This window comes from Fundulus heteroclitus, chromosome 13, assembly GCF_011125445.2.
Source record: "Fundulus heteroclitus isolate FHET01 chromosome 13, MU-UCD_Fhet_4.1, whole genome shotgun sequence".
In the NCBI taxonomy this organism is placed as follows: Eukaryota; Metazoa; Chordata; class Actinopteri; order Cyprinodontiformes; family Fundulidae; genus Fundulus; species Fundulus heteroclitus.
The window spans coordinates 24,810,594-24,824,036 of NC_046373.1; the positions used below are offsets into that span (position 1 = coordinate 24,810,594).

A 13,443-nucleotide genomic window follows, 5' to 3' on the forward strand; every position below is an offset into this window, starting at 1 on the left:
TCATTACTGAGGTGTAGGAAAAAGATTAAGTCAGTCAGTTGTATTTAAACCACACAGGTGTTGTTACTTCTTAATCATTGTAAAAATGAATTATAATGATAATGATATTTTTTTTTCTTTTTTTATGCTCAGGGCACTGTTGCTGAACACAACATGATGGTGTCTCACTGAACTGGAATGTAAAACATATGACGTGAAGCGACATCAAAATACATCCACTGCACGATGAGTCATGTCTGTCAATGGAAATTATGACTTTTTTAAATGTTATCTACTCATTTAAACATTCATATATCACAAGAAAAAAAAAACTTTTTAAACTCTAAGTTACACATTTGTGTTTATGTTAAACATACACTCACCGGCCACTTTATTAGGTACACCTGTCCAACTGCTCGTTAACACTTCATTTCTAAGCAGCCAATCACATGGCGGCAACTCAGTGCATTTAGGCATGTAGACATGGTCAAGAGAATCTCCTGCAGTTCAAACCGAGCATCAGTATGGGGAAGAAAGGTGATTTGAGTGACTTTGAACGTGGCATGATTGTTGGTGCCAGAAGGGCTGGTCTGAGTATTTCAGAAACTGCTAATCTACTGGGATTTTCACGCACAACCATCTCTAGGGTTTACAGAGAATGGTCCGAAAAAGAAAAAACATCCAGTGAGCGGCAGTTCTGTGGGCGGAAATGCCTTGTTGATGCCAGAGGTCAGAGGAGAATGGCCAGACTGGTTTGAGCTGATAGAAGGGCAACAGTGACTCAAATAACCACCCGTTACAGCCAAGGTGGGCAGAAGAGCATCTCTGAACGCACAGTACATCGAACTTTGAGGCAGATGGGCTACAGCAGCAGAAGACCACATCGGGTGCCACTCCTTTCAGCTAAGAACAGGAAACTGAGGCTACAATTTGCACAAGCTCATCAAAATTGGACAATAGAAGATTGGAAAAACGTTGCCTGGTCTGATGAGTCTCGATTTCTGCTGCAACTGTCGGATGGTAGGGTCAGAATTTGGCGTCTACAACATGAAAGCATGGATCCATCCTGCCTTGTATCAACTGTTCAGGCTGGTGGTGGTGGTGTCATGGTGTGGGGAATATTTTCTTGGCACTCTTTGGGTCCCTTGGTACCAATTGAGTATCGTTGCAACGCCACAGCCTACCTGAGTATTGTTGCTGACCATGTCCATCCCTTTATGACCACAATGTACCCAACCCATGATGGCTACTTTCAGCAGGATAATGCGCCATGTCATAAAGCTGGAATCCTCTCAGACTGGTTTCTTGAACATGACAATGAGTTCGCTGTACTCAAATGGCCTCCACAGTCACCAGATCTCAATCCAATAGAGCATCTTTGGGATGTGGTGGAACGGGAGATTCGCATCATGGATGTGCAGCCGACAAATCTGCGGCAACTGTGTGATGCCATCATGTCAATATGGACCAAACTCCCTGAGGAATGCTTCCAGCACCTTGTTGAATCTATGCCACGAAGAATTGAGGCAGTTCTGAAGGCAAAAGGGGGTCCAAACTGTTACTAGCATGGGGTACCTAATAAAGTGGCCGGTGAGTGTATTTCTGTCCAGATTACATAATTATTTTAACCTTATTCAGAAAACCACAAGATTTGTTTTCTTCACAGCTAATCCTTTGTTTTTTCACAGTTTTTCCTTTATTCTTTATGATCAGCTCGGTCTTATTTGGTTTTATACAAATACCAATTCAGAAGCTTGTTTTTCAGCCATATATTTGATGAGATAATTTTATGCGATATACAACACCTTTATGTTTTTAATAGTTGGGCCGTGTTGTTGCAGGAAGTGTGTCTATTTAGAACAAACAAAGTCATAAAATCTCACATTCTGGTTTTGTTTCACATGTACTAACGGGTAATGCACTTTTAAAAGATAAGTTCCACCTTATATCTCAACTCACGACTACTACTGTTAATTTAATAACATATAGTTATTAAATTAATTGCATATTTGATATAAAGAGATTTGTCTTTACATTTTCTTTAATGGACAATATATATTAAGCTCTCCTCAACCAATGTCTACAGCTCCCATTTGCTGTTACAGTTCTGATATAACTTTCTTAAAGATTACTACAGACATGTTGATATGCCCCATTGATTTGATGGGATAGCATTCAGTAAATCTATGACTCTGAACGGGACCGCTTCTTTGTGGTCCTGTCCTCTCATTGACCCACTGAGGAGCCTTCTTTTACTCTTTCTTATGTCTGAGTGTGTGCTCTCTTTTTTCAGCACAATTATTTAAAAGTACTTACATACTTGTTAGTGCATGATAAGGTTTCATTATTCAAAGGAGCGCACTTGCAATGTTTCTTTATATGACTCAGTCAGAACGGGAAGGTTTTCTGAGCTCACACCCTTGTTGTGACATCTGTAGTATGCAGACTGTGAGTCCACCCTTTAATTAGACTTCCATCACTTGACCAGTTTTAACGTCACAGACAATGAAACTACATCATTCATACTGGAAATGTTTTGCTTCTTTATCTTTTTAACTGATCTGTACATTGGTTCACCTTTAAACACCTTGTTGTTGGATTTTTGGATTAGACACTCTAATACTCAATGTGATTAAATGACATGTAAACCCAGAATTAGTAAATTGATGAAATGCAGTTTATTGAATGAGAACCAACTTTTGACTATAGTCAAAAATGTTAGTGTATTTTCAAAATTGTTTGCTAATGTATTCTTTTTTTTTTATTGACCCCTGATAAAATTCCAATTATATCCACAGAATGGATTGACAGGAGCATCTATTTGATTTATTAACTATTTCCTGCAAAACAGCAGAGAACAGATAAATCTGAAAATTTAGATCTAAAATAGTCAAGTGTGTCTTTTCCTGTTATGTTTGTCTTGCCTTTCATAAATGTCAGTAACTCTATTGCTAGGTAACGTTATTAGAAATATCCCTTCTTTTTTTATATCATTTTCATTCCTGTCTGTCTGCATTTTATCTCACTGTTACTACTTGCCTCTAACCTGACTCTCGCCAGATGGATGTAGTTCCTCAGAGCTCCACACGTCTCCAAATATCCATCTGGAATCGCTGCCATTGGGAGGGTTTCAATACCACATAAAATGGACAAGCCAATCAGGATCACCGGGCGGGATTTTTGTAGATGTGATGTATCAGAGAAGCAACTGTTTGGATTCAGACAACAATGGCGGCTCGCAGTGAGGAAGCAAGCGGTAGAATTTATTCTGCTATTTCATCAGGAGTGTTTACCGAATATTAATTATTTAAAATAACACCGCAGAACGCCTTTGGAGACTTTTTGTTACAGAAAACTATGTTTTTGCTTATCTTCCAACCGTGTTTGGCGAGAGCGTTTAGCATGTGTGTCAGTAAAGATGACAGACAATTGGTTTATCCAATCATATGCAAGGATTTTTAATAAGGCCCCTCTTTCTGAAGTACATCTCCAATGGAGCAATCATAAATGGATGTGTGGAGATCTGCAGAACAAAAATCCATCTGGCGAGAACCAGGTTAGCTTGCCCCAAGGACCCTGCATCTACCTTCTGTTTTGTCAGGCACAATCTAGGGTCTAAAATATAAAACATTGCATAGAATCCATACTAAAATTGTATGTAAGCCAAAACAAAAAAATGGGGGGAAAAATCTGATTTATAAAACCATGCACACTCACAGACACACACTAGCATGCCATTTTTCTTTATAGACCACAGCTGCACCTGAACGTTTGCATATCATGTCAATACAAAGCCCCTCATGAATGTTAAAGTGTATTTAAATGAGTGAGCTAATCGTTTATTCGTTCTATGGTGAAACAGTACCAATGGAAAAAAAGCCAAGAAACTGTGAAGAAACATCAGAGAAGTTTGATAAATGTGTAAGCTGATGGGACATTGCACTCTGCATTTGTATGAGCGGTGTTTGGAGAGCAGGTTAGGTCCCAGCACCTGGGTGGCGGATGTACCCACTGTCCCCTGTAGGTTATATTATTAACACGCTGTGGTTTTTAATGCTTATGATAAAGTCGATCTATGATTAAAATCTAACCTTGTCTGCAAACGGTATTGTCACAGTATTTGTGCGTTCACTAACACACAAGAACCCATCTTGTCCTGCTCCCACCTCAATCGTTTGGGACCAAACCAAAAACGGTTCAGGGCAATCCTATTGCAGTATTATGGTTTAAGGACGGACATACAACTGTGACGAAAGCAAATGCTGCAGAGCCCACAGTGGAACAAAAAGAAACATGGCAGAGCAGGAGGAAGCATGAGAAGCTGCTTCTGTTTTATCAGAAGCCACAATTTCTTTTCTGAAAGAACAGCAAGAAGTGCCTTGACCAGCGTAGCTTGTTTTGGTGGAAGATTCCAACATGTGTCAAAAATAGTGTTCGCAGATACCCATTCCAGACCCTCCAAGACCGGAAAGTCTCTACATATGTGTGAGAAGCCTAGCTCATGGGGTGTAAGCAAACTGAGTCGAACAACAGAGAATGCATGGTCATCAGAAAGGAGGACCACAGACCATCATTGCCTCCCCTCCAGGAGGTCTAGGAAGTTGACACCTAGAGGATAAAGATCAGATTTGGAATACAGAAAGATCTTCTGCTATTCAAAGTTATATTTTAGGGTTTCATTAGTATCAGCAAATTAGGAAGAGTTAGCTTAGTTAAATAAAACATAGTCTTGTGATTCGAAATACTCTGTTGATTCTGCTGCTAGTTTTGTCAAGGCTTGTGGAGTTTTGAACCCAAATTCAGCTACACACAGAGCAGAGCCATATTTAGAGAGTCTTTATTGGAAGGTTAAATAGTGGAATGGAGAGCCAAAAGGCTGTAACAGACTGGAGTAGACGTGTGTTGATGGCTGGAGCTGGTAGACGTGAGAAGACACAGGCTTGTCAGATGAGGGGAGCAGAGGCTTGGCAGACGAAGGGAGCAGACAGCAAGACATGAGGCAAGGACGAGGTATGAATGAAGTTCATATGCAGTGAGGACGCTGTCAGAGGAATACTGCAGACGATCCAGCGGGGAAGATCAGACTGAGGGAAGTTTATGTATTGGCAGGTGTGCTGAGGCTTGAATAGTGATGACAGGTGGATTTGATCAAGGGTGGAGTGGAGAACTGGGCTGAATGAGTGGTGGAAGGATCTCAAACAGTCCAGGGACAAGCGGGCAAAACTGAACCCTGACAAGTTTATGCTGCTAATTATTACTAATTAAAGAACCATAACATTTTAAAGAATTTGTGAACATTCAGTTATTAATGTCATTTCATTGTTGAGTTCCATTAATCCATCAAGCTAATGGCTACATTACCAATTGTCCGCTACACCGCCCTCTAGCTGCATAAATTACGAATTTGTGTCTTAATTGTGTCCTGGACAAACAATAACATTAATAGAACTCAAGTGGCTGTCATAAATTACTATTTTAGTAATTGATCATTCTATCAATTATTCTGATGAATCATCGAGTAATCGGATAATTAATTGGTACATACTACTGATTGTTCACATAATTACTTTAAAATGCTATTGGCAAAGAAAAATCTATTATATTTTGAATAACAAGGATAGAGCTACAGCTAAAATGTTCTAGAATCACAATCTTAAAAGCTCAGTCCTTTCTGGTTGACCTAACATCAACACATTAGCTTCTTCTGTAGTGAAAATGGTCACGAGCAAAACATTGTGTTCAAGTAAGAGGTTGAGGAAAAAACATCAGTTGAATTACAGAATAATGTAACTTTGTTTTGTTGAACAAATTAACAAAAAACTGACATCCACAGAACCAGAACCAAACTCTCCTCTAGCTTGACAGCTCTGATATGTCTCTGCAGGTTTGTAGTGGAACCTGCTCTTAGAGTTATTTTCATCCTGCAGTGAAGGAGCTCTGCTTTGTTGTCCCCAATATCTTTAAACTAAAAACCAGATGCTTTGTTTTCAACTGTCCCTCATAATTAATTTTCACAACCACTATTGAGCGTCTTTTTAATGGATAAACCTTACGTACACAAGTGCACTCTCAAAAACACCTGCAGGTACTTGGATCCAGGTAATTACAGACTCACTTCTATACAGAAAACCCCTATTATTATCTTCAGCTGTCACTTTATACATGTCGTATTAATAGTGTATATTCTTCAGTGATGGTATCAAGGCTTTACTTGATTGTATCTCTAATACTTTCTTATCGGATATAGGATGTATTGTTCTCTCCATTTTATCTCCTCTTTCTTGTTCACCTTTTCTCCTTTTTTTCTCTCTTCTACCTTCTTGTTTCAGTGTCCATATAATATGAAATATTCACTGCAATAATTATAATAAAGCTTCTTGCATGTATAAGTCAAGTGGAGCACTATGGCGAAAGCGGTAAGGCTCCGCTTGTGAAAGTAAAATCTGTGGGGCTCTTTTTGGCATTAAGACAATCCAATCCAAAGACAATGTAACAATTGTCATTGCTACATTGCAAGACAGGACTCCAATAAAAAAAAGAATACCTTGTTTTTTCTTCTATGAATATTATGATATGTTCATTCATTATGAAGCTGCAATATGTTGATAGATGTGTCATTGCGCATGCCATTGAGTCACACACAATCAAGTTTGTCTGAATAACATTTTTTTATTCTTTATTACTATAAAAACTTCATAGGAGATATTTATATATATAAATAAAACATTCAAATTACAGTTACAAACCAGGCACTACTATGCGTAGCACATATTGTGTCTAACATTTTAAGGCAATAATATAAATAAATACTGGAAAAATGCTGCAGGTAAAACCTGAGATAACTTCTTCCAAAAAACATAAATTAACTATGTTTAATATTTGCAAACATTTTTATGTGGATAATTTGGTTCTGCATGAACATTTCTAGCTAAAATAAATAAATAAATAAAGGTTTCTCTACTGAATGGAAATTGGAGAAAATAATACCATCACAGTGATTGATTTATAAATATATAATAAATATGAATGTGTTTTATGAAAATGATCCATTTGAAGTACAGTGCAAAAGAAGATAAAATAAATAACAATAATATAAATAAATAAATACATACATACATAAATAAATAATGAACATTTCATAGGAATTTTATGACATTTCAAGTTCTATTTTCAGTTAAAAATAGCAGCTGCAATGACTGCTGTGAGGAAAAGGAAACTTGCTTTCTGACTCACAGCTGAAGAGGCTGTTGTTGTGGACACTGTGGTTGCTGTTGGGGTGGATGTTGTTGTCATTGGGCTAGCAGTGGTTGTTGTAGATGTGGTTGGGGCAGCACTGGCAATGGTTGGGCCAGTAGCAGTTGTGGTTGGGGCATGAGGGGTTGTGGCAGCATTGGTTGTAGATGAAGCAGCAGTGGTTGCGGTTGGTGCTGAAGTAGTTGTTGTTGTTTGGGCAGCAGTTGTGGTTGAAGCAGCATTGGTTGTGGTTGGTGCAGCAGTGGTTGTGGTTGGTGCTGAAGTGGTTGTTGTTAGGGCAGCAGTTGTGGTTGAAGCAGCAGTGGTTGTGGTTGGTGCAGCAGTGGTTGTGGTTGGTGCTGAAGTGGTTGTTGTTTGGGCAGCAGTTGTGGTTGAAGCAGCATTGGTTGTGGTTGGTGCAGCAGTGGTTGTGGTTGGTGCTGAAGTGGTTGTTGTTAGGGCAGCAGTTGTGGTTGAAGCAGCATTGGTTGTGGTTGGTACAGCAGTGGTTGTAGTTGGTGCTGAAGTGGTTGTTGTTTGGGCAGCAGTTGTGGTTGAAGCAGCATTGGTTGTGGTTGGTGCAGCAGTGGTTGTGGTTGGTGCTGAAGTGGTTGTTGTTAGGGCAGCAGTTGTGGTTGAAGCAGCATTGGTTGTGGTTGGTGCAGCAGTGGTTGTGGTTGGTGCTGAAGTGGTTGTTGTTTGGGCAGCAGTTGTGGTTGAAGCAGCATTGGTTGTGGTTGGTGCAGCAGTGGTTGTGGTTGGTGCTGAAGTGGTTGTTGTTAGGGCAGCAGTTGTGGTTGAAGCAGCATTGGTTGTGGTTGGTGCAGCAGTGGTTGTGGTTGGTGCTGAAGTGGTTGTTGTTAGGGCAGCAGTTGTGGTTGAAGCAGCATTGGTTGTGGTTGGTGCAGCAGTCACTGTGGTTGGTGCTGAAGTGGTTGTTGTTAGGGCAGCAGTTGTGGTTGAAGCAGCATTGGTTGTGGTTGGTGCAGCAGTGGTTGTGGTTGGTGCTGCAGTGGTTGTTGTTTGGTCAGCAGTTGTGGTTGAAGCAGCATTGGTTGTGGTTGGTGCAGCAGTGGTTGTGGTTGGTGCTGCAGTGGTTGTTGTTTGGTCAGCAGTTGTGGTTGAAGCAGCATTGGTTGTGGTTGGTGCAGCAGTCACTGTGGTTGGTGCTGAAGTGGTTGTTGTTAGGGCAGCAGTTGTGGTTGAAGCAGCATTGGTTGTGGTTGGTGCAGCAGTGGTTGTGGTTGGTGCTGAAGTGGTTGTTGTTAGGGCAGCAGTTGTGGTTGAAGCAGCATTGGTTGTGGTTGGTGCAGCAGTGGTTGTGGTAGGTGCTGAATTGGTTGTTGTTTGGGCAGCAGTTGTGGTTGAAGCAGCAGTGGTTGTGGTTGGTGCAGCAGTGGTTGTGGTAGGTGCTGAAGTGGTTGTTGTTTGGGCAGCAGCTGTGGTTGAAGCAGCATTGGTTGTGGTTGGTGCAGCAGTGGTTGTGGTTGGTGCTGAAGTGGTTGTTGTTTGGGCAGCAGTTGTGGTTGAAGCAGCAGTGGTTGTGGTAGGTGCTGAAGTGGTTGTTGTTTGGGCAGCAGTTGTGGTTGAAGCAGCAGTGGTTGTGGTTGGTGCAGCAGTGGTTGTGGTAGGTGCTGAAGTGGTTGTTGTTTGGGCAGCAGCTGTGGTTGAAGCAGCATTGGTTGTGGTTGGTGCAGCAGTAGTTGTGGTTGGTGCTGAAGTGGTTGTTGTTTGGGCAGCAGTTGTGGTTGGAACAGCACTGGTTATTGTTGAAGCAGTAGTGGTGGTGGTTGGCACAGCAGTTGTTGGAGCAGCAGTCGTCATTGTTGTGGCTATGCCTAAATTAAATAGGATAATAATTGTTATAAAATGGTACCCATTATAAAACGTATCTTTTCATGATTTTCTTCAACATCACATCTTTGTGTCATATTCATTCACTTACCAGCAACAAGAAACAGCACCAATAAATTCTTCATCATCATTCTCTCCTGGATATTTTTTTCCTGTTTAAAAATGATATGGTTGTTAGCTGGTATTTATGTTAAGGATTGTTTTTCAGACTGAAGCTTTTCTAGTGTTCTGGCATTTTTACTTTTTTCATGTGTTTCCTTTTCTGTATATATAACCTGGGCTTTAATTTATTTTCTTAATAAACATTTCGTCCTTTTTAAAAAAATAAAAAATCTCAGATTGTATCATACTTAGTAATTTATTTTCCCCTAAACCTATCTCTTTCAATTTTCTGAATCAAAAGAAAATGCATTAACTTAGTTTTTTCTGATACTGTATTAAGAACTGCACCGGTGGAGTTTGCTGATATGAGACAACAGCAACTTAATTTGACTTACATTTAATACTGTTCACCTGTATAAGTTTGTATATGGCCATTTCCCAACAAATTTCATCATTCTAATGGGGAAATACTTAATCAAATCAATCCAAGATGGATTAAAATTCAATTGCATGCTTTCCAATCTGATCCTAGTCATTACATAAAGTAGTCAAATTTAGTTTGTAATGCCAGTTAGTAAAAAGTTTCATACCTGAACTGTTTGTATTAAGTCATAGACCTTTCACTAATCACTTCTGTGAACATGTAGTTTAAGGAAAACAGTAGGTTTAAAGTTCATGGTCATGCTTTCTGTTTTGACAGTTATTCAAAAAAGTCATACAGTAATGTGATGTAGTTAGCTGAAGCTTAAAAATCACCTAAACCCTTGCTAGATAGATAGATAGATAGATAGATAGATAGATAGATAGATAGATAGATAGATAGATAGATAGATAGATAGATAGATAGATAGATAGATAGATAGATAGATAGATAGATGGCTCTCTCTCTCTCTCTCTCTCTCTCTCTCTCTCTCTATATATATATATATATATATATATATATATATATATATATATATATATATATATATATATATATATATATATATATATATATATATAAACTGATTCAAAAGTTTAGAATTTAAAAGTGTTACACTTACAGGCTTTGTCCAAGGAGTTCCCTTTGTGATTTTGTGATGCTCTCTGATCCTTTCTCTTTGCTGGTTGACTGGTAATGTTTAGTGGTCTAAAGCAGAAGCTTTATATCCAGCCAGAGCAGGTACTATGACATCAGGTGCACGTATGATGGAAATTAGTCAGTAATTAGGAGAACAATGGTTCATGAACGTGGCTACCAATCCTCAATGTTTGTTTGTCTTTGTTTTTTTTATCTGATCTACTTGAGGTAAACTGGTTGAGCAGCATTTCTTTTGCTGCACATGACGTTGAATTATGAATTGTGTTGTTGCTGGTTTATAGGTCTTTTACACCTATAAGCTCTGTAAATTCACAATTATATTACCAAAAAGGATGTTTGTTTTTTTCCTATGTTAATACAGTTTTTACTTGTTTAGGTAGCAAGCAAAATAACACTGACATTTGGAATTTCTAACAGTTATCCTATCTTTTCCAGTTACATCATTGTTCAGGCAACAGGATTGGGTTTGGTTTAATGTAAATAACTATCCATGACATAAAGTTTAGTGATCTGTTTTTGTTATCCTCATTAGGTTTCATGAAAGTTTCATGTTTGTGCAAGTTGTTGTAGGACCAGAATTCAGATAAGAGCCAGCAAGCTGCATGATGAGGTGTTTTTTTTTAGTCTGTTTTACATTGAAGTTTTTCCCTGAAAAACTCATTTTCAGCCATTAGTTTTGGTTTAAAAGAGAGCAAACATGTGTAACAAATAGACCAACAGGTGGTATAGAGGTGCAACATCGCATTTTTTAAGATGTGGGAAAAAGATTAAATCAGATCAGGCTTTATCCTTTTTTATCCTACTTTTTTCTTTTTTTATGCTCAGGATACTCATGCTGAACACAACATGACGGTGTCTCAATGTACTGGAATGTAAAATATATGACGTGAAGCACCAAACTCTGACATCAAAACAGAACCACTGCATAATGAGTCATGTCTGTCTATGTAAATTATGACTTTATTAAATGTTGTCTACTCATTGAAACATTCATATATCACAGCAACAAACACTTTTTAAACTCTAAATTACACATTTGTGTTTACCTTAACAATTAATGCTGAACAGATTACATAATTAATTTAAGCTTGTTCAGAAAAGCACAAGATTTGTTTTCTTCACAGTGAATCCTTTGTATTTAACACAGTTTTTCCTTTATTCTATGTGATCAGCTTGGTCTTACTTTGGTTTCATACAATTACTTATTTAGAAACCTGGTTTTAAGCCATATTTCTGATGGGATTTGTGCAATATACACCGACTTTATGTTATGAGCAGTTGGCCGGTGTTGTAGCATGAAATGTTTCTATGTAGAACAGATGAAGTCAGAAAAGTTTACGGGCCTTTGTGACTTGTTAAACATGTCCTATATATATATATTTGTTTACTAAAAGCTCTCATTTGCTGTGACAGTTCTGAGATAACTTTCTTAAAGATTACAACAGACATACTGATAAGCCCCATTGCTGGGATAGGATTCAGTAATTCTCTGAATCTGAACAGGACCCATTTTTTGTCAATGTTTCCCCCTTATTGACCCACTGAGGAGCCTTCTTTGGCTTAAATTGAAAATCTTTTATTTATGTCTGAGTGTGTGCTTTATCACTATTATGCTTATTTAAAAGTACTTAAATACAATAATACATTAAATAATTAAATGATTTGTTTAAAATACTAACCACGTTGTAGAAGTCAGTGATATTTTCTCTCATCCAATTTTTTTTTTCTCACGAACCTAATAATAAACCAGAAGTATCTTAAAATATTATATAATTGCATGACAAGGTTCCATTATTGAAAGGAGGGCACTTGCAATGTTCCTTTATATGACTCAGTCTGAACGGGAAGGTTTTCTGAGCTCACACCCTTGTTGTGACATCTGTAGTATGCAGACTGAGAGTCCACCCTTTAATTAGACTTCCATCACTTGACCAGTCTTAACGTCACAGACAATGAAACTACATCATTCATACTGGAAATGTCTCTTTATCTTTTTAACTAATCTGTACATAGGTCCACCTTTAAACATCTTCTTTTTAGATTCAGATATAAACAGAGATCTTTGCTATTGCGTGTTGAATATATTTATATTTTTTAGTTCTGGTAAAATGTATGGAGGACCAAGTCTTTCATATTAAAAAAATAAATACAGCAATAAATAAATGCTCAATAAATAAATAAACATACAATTAATTGCCACCAAAAATACAATAAACAAATAAATGTAGGTACAGTGAGACAAAAATGTATATATCTTTTAATTAGCTTCTTTATTTCTTTATTTGCCTTTGTAATAATTACCTTATTTATTTATTGTCCGTTATAATCTTTTACTTTATTTATTACTTATTTTTTAAGTATTTATTTATGTGCACGTTATAATATTTTTGTCTGTTTTATTCTTCCTTTGTATTTTTTTACCCTATATATTTCTGTGATGCTATTTATTTCTGCCTGTCCTTTTTACATTTCTGCCTGTCCTTTTTACATTTCTGTATGCATTTCTGCCTCATTATGCAAATGAGGAGGGGCTGTGTCTTAAGGGCTCAACTTCAGCCCATTGGTTGGTTAGCATTTAACTTCATCGGTCAAATCTACATGGCTTTTCCCCGCACTAAAGCATTGTTTAGTAATGTCAAACTCAGCAGGCAGACGTTCAGTGTCCGACTTCTTAAGGGAAGCTAATTGTATGCTTATTTATTTATTGAGCATTTATTTATTTCTAAATATGGACGGCTTTGTCCTCCATAAAATGTGTGATACAGTTTAATTGATAATGGCAGTAGTGATTTTACTTATATTTCCAATTTTATGCAATTTAAAATACAGGTGGAGCAAACTGACAGAAAATCTTTTTCTAAATATTACAACCTGATGAATATAGAGAAAAACACAGACGCACTAATACTTAATGTACTCATATGACATGTAATCCCAAATTTAGTAAATTGATGAAATGCAGTTTATTCAATGGGAACTGATTTTTGAGTATAGTCATAAATGTTGTAAAAACTTTAATCTCAGTGATTTTTAAAACCAATTTGCTAATACATATACATATTTTGTAACCCTTGCTAAAATTCCTGTTGTGGCTGCAAAAAAGAATGACAGGAGCATAGTTGATTTGACAACAGATGAATTCTGCCAGAATATTACAGGATGTAGTCAGGTGTGTTTTTGTTTTTTGTTTTTCA

At 37.6% G+C, this 13,443-nt stretch overlaps 1 long non-coding RNA gene across 1 annotated transcript; it reads right to left on the minus strand.

Annotated features, from left to right (window-relative positions):
- Window positions 1-8,959: 8,959 nt before the first annotated feature.
- On the minus strand, window positions 8,960-10,572 carry LOC118565275. Its single transcript, XR_004932295.1, has 3 exons — window positions 10,212-10,572; window positions 9,158-9,218; window positions 8,960-9,050 (listed from the first exon to the last, which is right to left on the minus strand). It is a non-coding gene; the product is annotated as an uncharacterized LOC118565275 (long non-coding RNA).
- Window positions 10,573-13,443: the final 2,871 nt, after the last annotated feature.